The sequence below is a fragment of the Microcebus murinus genome, chromosome X (genome assembly GCF_040939455.1).
Source record: "Microcebus murinus isolate Inina chromosome X, M.murinus_Inina_mat1.0, whole genome shotgun sequence".
NCBI classification, from domain to species: domain Eukaryota; kingdom Metazoa; phylum Chordata; class Mammalia; order Primates; family Cheirogaleidae; genus Microcebus; species Microcebus murinus.
Genome location: NC_134136.1, coordinates 27,481,769 through 27,495,997, shown reverse-complemented (window position 1 = coordinate 27,495,997; position 14,229 = coordinate 27,481,769). Strand labels below are relative to the sequence as shown.

Below are 14,229 nucleotides of genomic sequence, written 5' to 3'. Positions count from 1 at the left end.
GGCCTCAATCAGCACCCAACCAAATCTAAGATACATAGGAGGATAAACAACTTGTTATCACAGTTAAAAAACTTAATTTCTTCTTGCACAACTTTTTGCTAGTCAGAACTCTTATGCCAATCTCTTAATTATGCATTCAGCCCTTTCTGCAGGACAGTGATGGACAGAGATAGACAGACAGCATATCAAATTGGCAATTGAGACTTTTATGGGTTCTGCCTCACCTATCATCCCTGCTTCAGCCAAATAAATATTTATATCATCATCACACAGGGTAGATGTACATAAGATTTCATAGATACTATTGTTTTCTGGCAGCGTCATAAAACAGGCTGGTCATGGAACACTAGAGAATTTAAGTGGACATCAGTTTCAAAGATCATAGATTGAAGCTGCCAGAACAATTTGGGTGCATGAGGAGGTGACTTGGAAAAGAATAACCTCAGAATTTTCTCCAAATCAATTGACAACAAAAAAGAAAGAATCGAGGCAGGGCCAGGCCTGGTGGCTCACACCTGTCATACTAGCACTTTGGGAGGCTGAGGCAGCAAGATCACTTGAGCCCAGGAGTTGGAGGTAGCAGTGAGCTAGGCTGACACCATTGCACTCTAGCCCAGGCAATAGAGTCAGATCCTGTCTCCAAAGCAAAGTAAAATAAAATAATTGGGACAGGATTATATAAAAGAGACATGGGGGAAATTATGATAAAGTATTTGTTGAATATACATAACAAGTCACAATGTAGAAAAATAACATTGAATTCAACTTTCAAGGGGCCATTTTGAAGTTATCTTCAAAAATGGTCTCATGGGAGGGTTTTTTTTCTTTCTTTTTTTTTTCCTTAATTCAGTCGCTGAAATCACATGAGATTGGTTTTGCCTTTGGCTTTCCTCTGTCCCTGCAATCCTTCACTGGGTTCACACAATGACCTTTTTACCTAAAATGCAAATATATCATGTTCCTTCCCAGCTGAAAAATTTTTAATGGTTCCTGTTCTCCTACTTCATGAAGACCAAACTTCTCAGCTGTGATTGCAAGGCACTACTCAAAGGTCTCATCCCTGCCTAATCACCCTATGTTTACTGCTTTCAACTTTATTTCATTTCCATGACTTTCAGGATAAACTCCAACGTCCTCAGGATGGCATTATTGCCTACCTCCAGTCACCTAGACTAGTCTTCATTCAGCTGCAGCAAGATTCAAATACAAATAGAAGTTCTAACATCTTTTTTATCCCCTGCTGCCTAATAAATTGTTTTGCACAGCCCCAACTAGAGTACATGTACCTCCTTTGAATTAGCTTATAGTAACAATGATAGGAAAATAAATTTTCTTGTATATATTACATGAGTGTAACCAATGGTAATAAATGCCAAATATATGCCATGGACTAATCTAGACACTGGAGACACAGCAATGAGTAAGACAGATTTCTGTTCTTGAATGTACATGCTTCGTGGGGAGGCGTAAGCAGGAAACAAGATAATTGTATAACTTGATTATAAGTAGCATAAAGAGATAATGTATGGTATATATAGCAAGAAAATAACAGGACTTAGAATTAGGTAGTAATGGTTGAAATTCATGATTATCTAGAACAGGGGTCCTCAAACTTTTTAAACAGGGGGCGAGTTCACTGTCCCTCAGACCATTGGAGGGCCGTTGGAGAGTGCAGCCCACATTCCACACATGCGCACTGTGGGCCTGGGACAAGTGGGCTGCTAAGCAGGACAGGCAGCTGTAGCAAGAACACCCAGCCAGCCGGATAAATGTACTCGGGGGGCCACTTGAGGACCAAGGGCTGTAGTTTAAGGACACCTAATCTACAAGTTCTGTGACCTCAGGCAAATAACTTAATCACTCTGAACTTCACATTTCCTCCTCTGTAAAATGAGGCTAAGTCCCACCTCAAGATCATCCTTATAAAAATTAAAGAAGATAAATGCCTAAGTGGTAATACTTTTCTAAAGACTTTGCAACACCCAATGACTCCCACTTAATCGCTAACCACCCGTCCTCCCAAATATATTGCATATTCCATGTGGGGGACCAATCTGTCTTAGAATGTATGCATTGCTAGGTCAGGAAACATACCTTTTTCTATCTCTATTGTCACTGTGTTTGGACCATAGTGAACATTCCTTAAATGACTGTCAGGAAAAAAAAACAATAATTAAATGTGTTTAGTCAATCATTAATGGAAAAATCAATCCAACCATTTCTCCATCCATCTTCTCAAACACTGGTTTTAAGTCATATTCATGCACCTTACAATTAGGTTGAAGTGTTTTTTAAAAAGGAAATTTAAGGATTTTTGACTTGAATCGTTCTATAACAGTCTCAAGAGTCATTTTGTAGTTACCACTCTATAAACCAGATGCCTCATAAAATATCGATGTTTAACACATTCATTTTCTCAACATTATTATTGACCTTTGCTTTCTTATTGACCTCAAATTTTATACATTTAATTCTTTCTCTTTATGAAACACAGGTCTTCTCCAATAATAAAATGATTTTCCATAGTTTAATAGGTAATTGCTGATGGGGTACAGATGGCAGTGGCCTAGTACAAAGGTCATAGAGCACATCAAATGCATGAGTAGATATTATTAACCTTGTTCTCCTATTTCCTTTGCCTTTCTGCCTTTTTTCTTCTTGTCATGTATTTTAGGTAGTAGAAAATCGAGTATGTTCAAGACTGAAGTAAAAATGTAAAAGAATAACAGAGATTTCCAAATACTTACAAAAGCACGATGCTAATTTGTAGCCTAACAAGAGCCTATGATGCCCTCCCTAGTGTAGCAGTTGCTATTTCACTGAGCACAGGGGGAAATTGGGCCTTTGCGGATCCTGCTCGATAAAATCATTTCTTCAAAATATATGCAAGTTAGTGCTTCCAAAAATGTGCAGGTCCAGAATTATCTATAATATTTCTAAATATCTCAAATATCACGATTTTAAGCTATAACCTTCAGAATATTAAAGGAAATCCTATTTTCAACATTTGAGACTTCAATTTTTCAATTAAACTTTTTATTTTGAGATAATACTGGATTCACACGCCGCTACAGGAAATAATGCCTTGGGATTCTGTATCTTTACCCACTTTCTCCCAATATTACAATTTTAAAATTGATAATATACCTTACACTAAAATGTGGTTTAATAAAATGTCAAAAGACATTATTAGACCTGACAGCTTCTCTTTGGCAATGGTGAATGGTTTGTAACAATGTTGAAAGGATATTTCATAGGAAGGATGAGAACCTAATAATCTGGTAATCTTCTTACATCCCTATACTCAAATCCGCCTGCTTCTTATCCCTTGCCCGTGGTTCTCACACCTTCACACCACTGTGTACCTTGCTCTCATGATCATCTTGACACCAGCCTCATACCTCTTCCAAAGACAACATCCTCTTCAGAGTCTAGACTAAGTTCATTCTCCAGACATAACAGGACGTATTAATTATAGCCCTATTTCAGCCAATTCAAATCATTTTGGGAGAGCAGGCAGTATAACATTCCTAAATGACTGTATCTTAGTATGCTAGGGCTGCCATAACAAAATACCATAAACTAGGTGGATTAAAGAAACAAATTAAAAAATTCATAGTTCTGGAGGCTAGAAAGTCTGAGATCAGGGTGCCAGGGTACAGTCAGGTTCAGATAAGGTCTCTCTCTTCCTAGATCACAAACAGTCACCTTCTCACTGTGTGATCACAGAGACTTTCCTCAGTCTGTGTCCATGCAGAGAAAGATCTGTGTCTTCTCATCCTCTAAGGCCACCAATCTCATAGAATTAGAACCCCATCCTATGACTTCATTTAGCCTTAACTCCATTCTAAAAGGCTTATTCCCACATACAATCACACTGGGGGTTATGGCTTCAATATATGAATGGAGGGTAGGGTGTATGCACAATTCAGCCAATAGCAGCATATCTATGGCTTAAAAAGTAAATATGGTCCGGTCCCAGGCTCTTCAGCAGACGTGTGTTACGGTGTAGACATGGCCAAGTCCAAAAACCACACCACACACAACCAGTCCCGAAAGTGGCACAGAAATGGCATCAAGAAACCCCGATCACAAAGATATGAATCTCTTAAGGGGGTGGCCCCAAGTTCCTGAGGAACATGAGCTTTGCCAAGAAGCACAACAAGAAGGGCCTGAAGAAGATGCAGGCCAACAACGCCAAGGCCATGAGTGCACGTGCTGAAGCTATCAAGGCCCTTGTAAAGCCCAAGGAGGTTAAGGCTGAGATCCCAAAGGGCATGAGCCGCAAGCTCAGTCGATTTGCCTACATTGCCCACCCCAAGCTTGGGAAGCGAGCTCGCGCGCATTGCCAAGGGTCTCAGGCTCTGTCGGCCAAAGGCCAAGAATCAAACCAAGGCCCAGTCCGCGGCTTCAGCCACAGCACCAGCTTCAGTTCCAGCACCAACTCAGGCTCCCAAAGGTGCCCAGGCCCCCACAAAGGCTCCAGAGTAGAAGTCTCTGTCTGCTAACATGAGGACAGAAGGACTGGTGTGACCCCTGGGCTGCTGTCTGCATGGGGCTGGGGTCCTCCTGTACTATTTGTACAAATAAACCTGAGGCAGGAAAAAAAAAAAAAAAGTAAATATGTACTGCCCGGTAACGTCTTATTTTCCTTAGGCACATCTTTTTTTAATTAAAAATAATGCATTGTTTTTCCCATTACAAGAAAACTTAAGCTACTGAAAAAAAAAAATTCTAAAATGACTGGGTGTGGGGGTTCACATCTGTAATCCCAACACTTTGAGAGGCCAAGATGAGAGGACTGCTTGAGGCCAGAAGTTCAAGACCAGCCTGCGCAACATGGCAAGACCCCATCTCTACAAAAATAAAAATTTGAAAAAATTACCTGGGAGCGGTGGCATCAATAGTGTGTGTCTGTAGTCCTAGATACTCGAGAAGCTGATGCAAGAGGACTGCTTGAGCCTGGGAGGTCGAGGTTGCAGTGAGCTATATTAGCACCACTGCCTGGGTGACACAGAGAGATTATATCATCAAAAACAAAGACAAAAAACCCTATATAATAAAAGTAGCCAAAAGAAGAAAACAAGAATAATAACATCCCCGTCCAAATAAATCAACTACTAACACTTTGCTGTATGTATTTCCAGATATTTCGCAATGTGTACATTCCTTCTTTTAAAAACTGGAATTGTATTATGCATGCTATGCATACTTTTTCATAATCTTATTATTTATATATAATATTTGAAAGGCTGTGTAGCATTCGATTGCATGAATAAACTGTAACTTATGGAAGAGCTTTTCAACTTTTTGGCATTAATTTATAATTATTATAAACATGAATATCCTAATATATTCATCTTTGTCCACGTATTCCATAATGTCCTTAAGATAAATTCATAGAAATTGAATTACTGAGAAAAAGAATGCTATGATTTGAATGTCTACTCCAAAAATTCATGTTGAAACTTAATCCTTTAATGTGGCAGTATTGTGAGGTGAGGTCTTAAACAGGTGATTCAGTCATAAGGGCTCCACCCTCATAAATGGATAAATAAATTCATGTATTAATGGGTTAATAGATTAATGGGATTATCATGGGAAAGGAACTGGTGGCTTTATAAGAAAAAAGAGACCTAAACTGGCAAATTAGCACAGCCAGCCCCCTCTCCTTCTGATATCCTGTGCCAAGTTGGGCTCTATAGAGTCCCTACAGATCAAGAAGGCCCTTAGTTTGGACTTTCCAGTCTCTAGAATCATAAGAAATGAGTTTCTCCTCTTTATAAATCATCCAGCTTCAGGTATTCTGTTATAAGCAACATAAAATTGACAGAGGCAAAGAAGATAAATTTTTCCCCAAGATTTTTTAATAAAGATTGCCAAATTGGCATACTGAAAAAAATTAACAATATTTACAACCACCAACAATATAAAAGATGTGTATCCCACTAACAATAAAGTTAGCATTCTTACTATTTGACAATTTAATAAGCCAAAAATATCTTATTTTAATTTTCTTAGTATTGATTACTAGTATAAACATTTTTTCATCTTCTATTGAGTGTTCATGTTCCTTATCTTGAACTTCCCTGTTCTCTTGTCAAAATTTGTATGCTTGTCTTTTCCTTTTTGATTTATTATACATTGAGTAATTTTTAAAAAATGATTACTGATAATTTATGGAGCATTTTTGAGAAACTGAAGTCTCCCGTTTCTGACTAAATAATGAAATCACTCATAAAATGTTTGTACTTCTTCTGTGACTAAAAAGGTCAGGTCATTCTAGTTTTTTATTCAACATCAAATTCATTTACAGAGATTCTAGTTTAAAAAAGGTGACTATTGAGAGTCTCATTGCATCATGTCCCAATGCAGTGACAATCTCAAAGGGTAGCATGACAGAGCCAAATTATTTAATTAGAAATCTCATTTCATATTATAAAAAATATTTTCCACTGAATTTATTAATATTATAATATTTAGAAACTAATTTATGCTATAATCTCACTGGAAATCTGTAAGTATTCTTAGTAGAGAAAAAGAGAAATTCTTATAAATACCACATCTTAATATTATATGATTTTTGAAGTAAATGTGAAACAAACATTTATTACATATATGAAGTAAATAGACATTTTTATTAAAGTAGAATTGCAATTTGGAGGTAAAATAAAAAGTAACTTAGTGGCCTTTAGGCACCCAATTTATAAAATAGCTCCACGGTATTTCTGAGTGTTTCAAATATTTCAGTTGAGTTCTTAAGACTTACAAACGTTATCAGTCAACTTACCATGTGTATCCTGGTAATAGCATTTGGTTGATCCGTGCAATATATCCTTTAGTAAGGTACTTTTAACATTCTTAGGATAATCTTTCCACATTAACCACAAGCATAAGAAATTCCACGAACAACAAATACTTAGGAACTATAAATCCATCCACAACTATGGTGACATATACCAAGGTTTTAACTGGTCAACACTCTCAGTCTGGTATGAATAGATTTGGGTACTAATTCTAGTATGCCACAAACATATTAACTAGGTTACTAGCCATGTATAAAATTAATCAAGCCTGTTTCGATGATCACTGAGGTAGTTTTATATGTCAGTTTGTCTAGGCTATAGTATCCACTTATTTAATCAAACACTACAATAGGTATTGCTAAAAAAGTACTCTGCGGATGCAGTTAACATTTATAATCAGTTAACTTTAAAAAGATTACCTGTGAGAATGTGGGTTTTATCCAATCAGCTCTCAGGTTCCCCTACCCTTGAAAAATGCAGGTTTGGGCAGTGCTGACCAGTCCTGTGCAGTTGAAAATCTGTGTATAACTTTTGACTCCCCCAAAACTTAACTACTAACAGCCTGCTCAGGGGTAGCAGAGGCAAAAGAAAAATACATGTATAAATGGATCCTTGCAGTTCAAACCTGGGTTGTTCAAGAGTCGACTGAGTGTGTGTGTGTGTGTGTGTGTGTGTGTGTGTGTATCTCCTATTAGTTCTGTTTTGCTACAAAACCCTGATACAATCAAAAATACCACCATTAGTGACAGCGTCCCATTAATCTATCAAAATGAATTACGGGCCAGTCACAGTGGCTCACATCTGTAATCCTAGCACTTTGGGAGGCTGAAGCAGGAGGATCACTGGAGGCCAAGAGTTCAAGAACATCCTAAACAACATAGCAAGACCCCGTCTCTACAAAAATAAAAAATTAGCCAGGCATGGTGGCGCACAGCTATACTCCTAGCTACTCGGGAGGCTGAGGCAAGAGGATTGCTTGAGCCCAGGAGTTCGAAGTTGCAGTGAACTATGATCACACATGAATACACTCTATCCTGGGCAACAAAGTAAAAGCCTGTCTAAAAAAAATTAAATAATAATAATAATTAAGAAGGCCACCACAAGTGCTTGGTTATGGGAGACAAATAATTAAAAGGTAACTTTTCACTGGTCTTCCAAGTTGGAACAAAATATGCTAAAAAGGGTTAGTTTTCTAAAGAAAAAAGCGTGTGTCTGTGTGTACATGTGTATAGAGATAGAGTGGTTTCCATTATGGACAGAGACAGAGATAGAAATAGACAGCGTTCTGATACATAACCTTTGAAGAATTATTTCTTGAATTTTTGTTGTTGAAAGTAAATTTAGCTCAGAGGAAAGATGTCAAAGTGACAGGGCTAGACACTGAAGTTCTCTATCAGTGCCTGTCTGGTGTGGTAAGGCAAAGAAAGTACACATTTCTCATGCAAGGCACTGCAGTTATAGATCTCTAAATACTTAAACCACTCCTGAAAAATGATGGATTAGTCACTGTTGAGTACAGAGAGTCTGACTCAATATTAATATACTCATAATATTATTGAATGTGGTCAAACTCACAATCCCATAAAAGGCGTATAACTGTGCTAATTTGGATCGTGTGCACAAACATATAATCACCAATTTAACAGTAATGAAATCAGCACCATAAAATAGGATTATTACTAGTCAATATAGGAGTACAAAACACATTTGGATAATATACATACATTCCTTTCTACAGCCTGTACACATGATAGGGAAGAATGATTGGAAGACCCCTTTCTATAAGAGGGTTTCTTACTTTATGTTAACAAAAGCATTGAAGACAACCAGCTACAGACTATATGAGGTGCACAACTGTGTCAATTAGGATTATTAGCTTGCTGCATGTAGCAAGGGGAATGCATGCCAGGGGACCCTGAGGTGTCACAAAGGAATTCAGGTGGGTGGCCTTAAGGAATTTTGGAGGCTGAAGTTAGTTTAGTAATAAAATGGTATTGGCAGGAATTTGACCAATTTCTTAAACTAAGTGGTAGTGGAGATACTAAGTAAAATCTTCTTTTTTTAAAACTATTTTTAAATTTTATTTATTATTAATTTTTCTGTAGATATAGTATCTGGCTATGTTGCTGAGGCTGGTCCCAAGCTCGTGGGCTCAAGTGATCCTCCCACCTTGACCTCCCAAAGTGCTGGGATTACAGGCATGAGCCACTGCACCCAGAATACATGCTTCCCTGGAGAGTTACTGTTGTGTTTGTGCTTTTCTTGAGAAAATATAGATCGGAAGGAGTTGGTGTTCAAGACTGTAAGCTTTAATACTCTGTGATTATGGTTGGGTTTGGTACAGTTTGTTTTGGAGTCATAGTTTTTCAGGTGCAGTTTTTCTTTCACTTCTCAATTCATTCCCCCTCACTGCAGAGCTGCCAGCAGGACCATTTTTCATCTTAACGCCCCCGCCCCCACCTTCTGATCATTCTTCAACCTAAGCTGAAGAATATGCCATTATCTTCTGGGGATTTGATCAATCCAGATAGCTAGCAGTATTTGATGGGTCATGATCATGTAACGTGATTTTGATGGAAGTTGCTTTGATCTCTACAGGCATCAGGCCTTCTTATTCTTTGTGTTGGATGATCAATTGTTGTATCATCAGACATGACAGCAGGAGCACAACAACACTTAAAACTCTGGACTTCACACATTTGGCCACTGCAACACAGACAAACACTAAGACAAGGATTATTATTAAAGTTTGAAAGGTACTTCAAAACCACAGTCCTAGACCTCAAAATCCATGCCATGAAAATAGGCCCAGAATCTATTTTTTATTTTCCTTAAGAAATTGCTTTTTTCACCCTTTGATACAGACATGTATTGCTCAACATTTCCAGTTCGAATCTCGAAAATACTATGTCTGAACAAAATCTGATGCTGAATTAAGAGATATCATATATGAAAAGAAGAGAATCAACTATGAAACTTAATCTAAAAAGTTTCTGCCTGAATATTTTGTTGAGCCCAAATTCTACTTATTATTTAAAACCCACTTGTAAAATATTGATTGTTATGTTGGTGTTTGTGTCATTCATTGTCAGGGAATGCCTGTTTATTAGAAGGTCAAGAAATATTGGAACAATTTAGATGTTGTCGAATATTTGTAGATGAAAACAATAAATGCAGCCTCTGGGGTTACCTAGGCTTACTTTACTAGCTATATAAATTTGGGCGAGTTTTTCTTATTTTTTCTTTTATAAATTCTATAGTATAATGAAGGTACACAACATAATGCTATAAGATACCTATAGATAGTAAATTGACTAGTGATGCAAGTTAACATATCCATTTCACAGTTACTCATTTTTTGTGTGTAGCGAAAATAGCTAAAATCTACGCATTTAGCACAAACCCCAAATAAAATATAATATACTTAGCTATAGTCCTAATGTTATACATTGGATCTCTAGACTTTTTCATCCTACATATCTGTTATTTTGTATACTTTGAACTGCATCTCCCTGTTTCTTTTTCTCCCTGCCAAGAGCCTTGATAACCTCTGTTTTATTCTCTATCTTGGTGTATTTGACTTTATTTAAAGGTTTCTTTTTTAAAAAACAATCGCTATGTCTCAGTTTTCTCATCTGTAATATGGAAAGATGAATAATGCCTATCTCAAATGGTTGTTATGGAGAGTAAATGGGTTTCTAAAGCACTTTGATCAGTGACTGGTACAAAGTAAGCACATTAGGAGAACTTACTAGCTGAATTTTTTAAAAATAATATACTGAATGCATTTTGTTTTACCATGTGTCTTTACTATCAGCTCCCTAAAGAACAAAGAATTAAAAACCAATGATCCCCCTATTTTAATAAGCATTGAAATTGCCTGAGAAGATTTTTAAATATTCCTAAACACCAACTCAGACCTACTAGACCAAAATTTGAGGGAATGTAGCCTGGCAAATCTTCATTTTAAACAAGCATCTCAGGTGGTCTCTCTATCATCTTTGCTAAGAATTACAACACAGCTTTGTCTGGCAAGAGGGATTCATATGAAGATGATTACAAATATTTGGAATTTTAGATATCATGTTCTTTTCTGTTATTAACTACAGCAAAGAGTAACTGAAAAAATAAAACTGATCATATATTAACACATAGACTATCAAAAATATAGGAGCAAAGTCATTTATAAAATTAAAAAAAATATATGCCTTTAAAAGAAATGGTATATATTGCAATATACCATAGCCATAACACTAATTTAGTTTGCCTTCACTCTTTCTATACTTATTCATGCATTCCATAGATATTTATCAAGTGCATACTACATGCTAGGTGACAAAGACTCTCTCCTTGACCAAACTTTAATCAGGCTTGCCTGAACCCTCTTCTTAATTAGGCTTTAACTTTTGGGCTTCACTGTTAGTCTTTGCATCTCCTAGTTTTAGCAAAATTCCTGTCTGGGTTGGTTAAGTCAGAATCCCCACCCTAGATAGATATCTTAGCACCCTCAATATCTGACCAAATTGCTCATTTTCTACCACCCCCCATTTGATCATTGACATTTGATCACCTTGGCCTGCCTTCAGTAAGAATCCTGTTAGATCAGTTTAACAAGAATTATATTCCCCAGGAAGCACAGGGCTGTAGCAGGAGAAGCAACCCAGGGCCCTCCTCCTGCCTGTTCTGGGCTTTGGTCCCTGAGCCTTCTCAGGCTGGGAGCCAGATAGCATTTGAGATATGGAAATTAGTAAGATAAGTCCTGGTCAGAAACGCCCAAACAATTTTAATTTTCAGAGAAGAATGAAGGAGAAACTCTGTCAGCAGCAAAGAAGGAATCAGAGCAGGTAAGTGTCACAGACTGCCAGAGTCTACCCAACCAAACTGAAATCTTGATGGGAGAGAGAGAGAGACTCCCATCCATTTATTTTCTAAAGTAAATCCACCTTGGAGATCTTAGCCTGGGTGCTGATTGCCTGGCACAGGAGCCACTGGGAAGTGTTTCCATCCCAGAAAGAGACTCCTTTTGCATACCTGTCTCACTGGTGCAGGTTTAGGCTCTTTCTGAAACCATCAGTGCTTCACATCTGCTGGGAAAGATATTTGCAGGAATACAAGGTCCTGCTGCATAAGGGAGACCAGATTCTGAGGGCAAGGCTGAGAGCCTCATCTCTAGGAAGCGTTAATGCTGGAAACATACCCAAAAGGCTAATTCACATCTTGCTGGGCAAATACCAAAGGAAACAGTCTGGAGGCACAGCAATGATCAGCCTGGAAACCATTAAGTCACTTAAAACAGAGTATAATAATTCCAGTGCTCCCTTCTCACCCACTGTGATGAACAGACTGAATGGAGCCATGCAGTCACTGGAAATAGGTCGGAAGACTGTCCAAGAACGTGTTTCTAGAACTATGTGATCTTTGTCATCTGGACAGCAATGCAGGGAGGTGGGACTATGTCCAGGAGCACTGGTCTCAGAGGCCCTATCTGAATTCTGCCTTTTTGCCCTTGTAGCGAAAGGGTAACAAGTGTTTTCAGTGCTGTCTTCACTTCTATGTAGAAATCTTGTTTAAAGATTCAAAATGAGTTCTAATAAAAAATAAATGTAAAAAATAAATAAATAAATAAATAAATAAAAAGATAACTGCACTGCCCTCTAATTACTTTTCCATGCACAGATCCATTATCCTCTTTCTTGGCTATAAATCCCCACTTTTCCTTGTTGTATTGAGAATTGAGCTCAGTTCTATTCTGAGGTCTCTTTTCCTCTGTTGTGATAGTTCTTGAAGAAAACCTAGTTTTACCTCTTTAAATACTGTCCAGTACTGGTTTTCCTTCATATAATCACATCTAAACCCAATGAATTCATCTCATGAATAAAAATGATGACATGTACTACAGGAAAGCATTTTCAACTTTTGTTTGAGGTGTATCTTTCACTCATTGAACACATTTTGCGTTTGCTGGAGCACTCCCTGAAATCTTTCCATAATCTTATCACTGATTCCAGCAACTCTTGACTTGATCCCCCAAAATTATATCCTATAAAAGGTATATATTTAAAAACAAACAAACAAAAAATCCCTGTCACTCATTTATCTGTTCTCTTTCCCATTCCTTTTTTGTGTCCTTCCAAAGGTATTCTATACATATACCTAAATATATTTTTCTGTACATATACCATGTTTCCCCCCAAATAAGACAGGGTCTTATATCTATTTTTCCTAAAGAAGACACTGTAGGGCTTATTTTGAGGGGATGTGTTATTTTTTTTAAGTACGGTACAACAATCTACATTTATTCAAATACAGTTAAGTCGTCTTCTTCTGGAACATCATCATAACTCTCCAAACCCCGAATTCTATTCTGAATTTCTTGCGACTCAATTTCCTTTAGAACCATTGGCCCCAATCTCTCATGTCTAGCAACAGAGGTCTCATGGGGCAGATGAGAAGGGCTGCTCAGCTTCTTTACTGCTCCGAGATGAAATGCATGGGTTGTGCAGATGCGCTGCGTAGCCACGCCCGTCACTAGGTCTTATTTTCAGGGTAGGGCTTATATTGCGCAAATGCTTAGAAACCCTGCTAAGGCTTATTTTATGGGTGGGTCTTATTTTCCGGGAAACACGGTATGTGCTCTATTTCCCACAATAGTGATATATTATACATACAGTTGTGTATCCCTTTAACACTATATATTTGGAATTCTTCTCTTCAGTCCTGACAGATCTGCTTTAATTTTTTATTAGTAGTGCCATAGTAAGTCATTACATGAATGCACAATAACTTATTAAATAATTTTATACTAATAAACATCTAGTTTGTTTGAAATTTTTACTACTGCAACTAATGATACAATGAATATCTTCCTGTACAAGTATGCATGAGGTATAAATTCTTTAAAGTAGAATTGCTGGGTCAAAGGATACCTACATTTGAAATTTGGATATGAATTGTCAAATTGCCTTTTAAAAAGTCATACCAATTTACCCTCCTAGGAAATATATGAGTGTCATAGACTTGTTACTGTGCCAATCAGAAGGTGAAAATTTCTATCTCTTTGAAGTTTGAATTTGCATTTATTTGTAATAAGTGAGGTTCAGCATACTTTCACATATTTAAAAGAAATTTTTATTTCTTTTTCTGTGAAGTCTGTCTTCGTGATCTTTGCCTCTTTTCTTGTGCATTTTAGGGTTACTTTTCCTATTGATTTGTTCTTTATATATTACTAAAAAATTCCTTTTTTCGCATGTCACAAATATTCTATCTCCAGTATACTACTTGCTTTTTACTTTATGATGCTTCATCATACAGAAATATTTTATTGTATCCATTCAAATAAACATGTTTTATTTCCTGTGGTTTCATGTTTTCAAAGTATTTCCTACCTAAATTCAGATATGTTCCTAACCAATGCCTTTCTACC

At 37.1% G+C, this 14,229-nt stretch overlaps 1 pseudogene; it reads left to right on the top strand.

Annotated features, from left to right (window-relative positions):
* Window positions 1–3,967: 3,967 nt before the first annotated feature.
* On the top strand, window positions 3,968–4,622 carry LOC142865786 (large ribosomal subunit protein eL29-like; annotated as a pseudogene).
* Window positions 4,623–14,229: the final 9,607 nt, after the last annotated feature.